Source organism: Humulus lupulus, chromosome 1 (assembly GCF_963169125.1).
Source record: "Humulus lupulus chromosome 1, drHumLupu1.1, whole genome shotgun sequence".
Classification (NCBI taxonomy): domain Eukaryota; kingdom Viridiplantae; phylum Streptophyta; class Magnoliopsida; order Rosales; family Cannabaceae; genus Humulus; species Humulus lupulus.
In genome coordinates, this window is record NC_084793.1 from 177,899,622 (window position 1) to 177,902,005 (window position 2,384).

Sequence of the window (2,384 nt, forward strand, 5' to 3'; positions counted from 1 at the left end):
GTGGAATTCGATGTCCCAGAGGCTATGACTTGGTCCAGAATCCTTTATTTGCTTGTTATTGATAGGATCCTATATTATGGTTATGACTAGGTTACCGCTAAGGGCTCAAAATCAAGATCGTGCTCAAGGGTCGATCTTATTATTACTACGCTATACTCAGATTTGAGGTAAGAAAACCGCATCCAATACGTGATATATGTGATTAGGGCTTGGCACGATTGCTGATTATAACTATGATTAGGGCTTGGGCCCCTAAGAATGAACGTGATTGAGTTATGTTTGTGCTTGTTGATTAAACATACTTGAATATTTTGTTTTTGGCTAAGTGTTATATGATTGTTTGCATGGTTTGCGTAGCTAGAGCTCAGCCCCGTTAAGAAACAAAGTTATTACTATGTTTGCATTTAATTGATGGTATTATATGACTACTTTGTATGCATACTTTTATTGTGTGAAGTATTCTTATCTGTATCTTTATCTGTATATATGTATCTGAATACCTAGCTCAGGACTTGACTTATTAGTGGAGGGCGACAATAGCGCGCTGCGCACTTGTCGAAAGGCTTAGGCCCAACTAGGAACGTACAATTACGTTGGCCGACCCTATGGTCGTTGAAAATTCAAAGCGTCAGGTACGTTGGACTAACTCTATGGCTAGTTACTCAGAGCAAAGGGTGAGGGCCCCAGGTGGCTCTATGGTCACATAGCTAGGGCATAAGGCCCCAGATTGACTCTATGGTCAACTATTTAGGGAAGCGGGCCCCAGTATGATCCAATGATCATTTATTTGTAATTATATGCATGCATGAGTAGGTTATTATTGCTAGGCATGCTAGATAAGTATTTTGAAATTTGTATTTTCTGTTCATGCACATGTTTAAGTTTTCTTGCTGAGCCTTGGATCACGGGTGCTATGTGGTGCAGGTAAGTGGAAATGAAAGCTTGAACATCCATGAGTTGGAGAGCTTCGGTGGCGGTGTGTACATATGTGGCTACTTGTCCACCACGGCCGAGGTTATCTCAGAGGAACTAAGGTTGTATCCCTTATTTTGTCGCTTAGGTCGGTCGGTTGTAACTTTTGATGTATATACACCCTTTTAAACGATGGTTTGTAATATTTTGGGATCCCATGTATGTATGAAACTTTTGAATGAAAAGTCAACAATTCCTTTGACAAAAAAATTTAACCCTAACCCTTGACGTTAATCCTAGTTACACGTTTATAACCAGATGACTTGATTAGCAAGTCTGACACTATTTAAAGTACATAGTGTAACGGTTCTGGATTAGGACAACGTTACAAACTCGATGATATCATGCATTTTTAGCTCCCAAATATATCTCTTATGGGCCCCACTGCTCGTTCCTGCCAAATGTGGTTCGCCTACAATGGCGACTATGTCCCTTCATTCAATAGTGGGAGGGATGATCTGATTTCTCTAAGCTAATTGTGATGGATTGACCTAGTTATCTAAAGTTGGCTGAGGGTTCTACTACGCCTGTTAATTAGGAGCTACCCCATTTTGAGTGTATTGGGCTAACGATCTAGCCCGAATGATAGTCTCGATCTCGCCTTTTAGTTGATGATAATTGTCAGTGTTGTGGCCAATGTCATTGTTGTACTGATAGAACATAGCTGGATCTCTCATCACCCTTTGATGATTCACGGGCTAAGGCTTATTCCATGGAAGCCGAGTAGAATTATCTAAATAAATACGTTCTCATGTATCTGTTGAATCTGTATAAGCGGTGTAGATGGAGGTATATTTATCCTCGTGCTTATTTTTCTTGGAACCATTCTGGTGGCCTTCACCAATCCTTTTTTGTTTATTACCCCCGCCTGGTTATTCTGGGTAGCGGGCTGAGCCGTAGCTGCAGCATCTGCCACCACTCCAGTGGGTTGAACGATGGTTTGGTTGGTTCCTGCGATAGAAGATTCCCCCTCTTCTATGCTTATCCACTCTTGAACTCGAGCCAAGAATTCATCTACACCTTTCACTCCTTTCCTTTGGAGCTCCTTCCATAAATATCGTCTGATAGTGATTCTTGTTCTCATGGCCATGAGCTTGGCACTATCATCAGTGTCTCTAGCTTAGGCCGCTACATTAGTAAACCTGTAACGACCCGAATTTTCTAATATGGCTTAGTGCCTTGATTAGCGTGTCGAGAGGGCGTTAATGGATTATTGCATGAACATAATTGAATATATGTGTGATTATGTGAAATATAAGAGTTATAATAAGATATAACTATGTATGCATGATTGTGTGTATTAAATGTAATTGTGGGCCCATTTTTGTGAAAAAAGCCATTTTCAAAATGTTGACCCGTTAAGGGTTTAATTGTAATTATAAGTGTTATGTGATTGGAACCACATTATTATG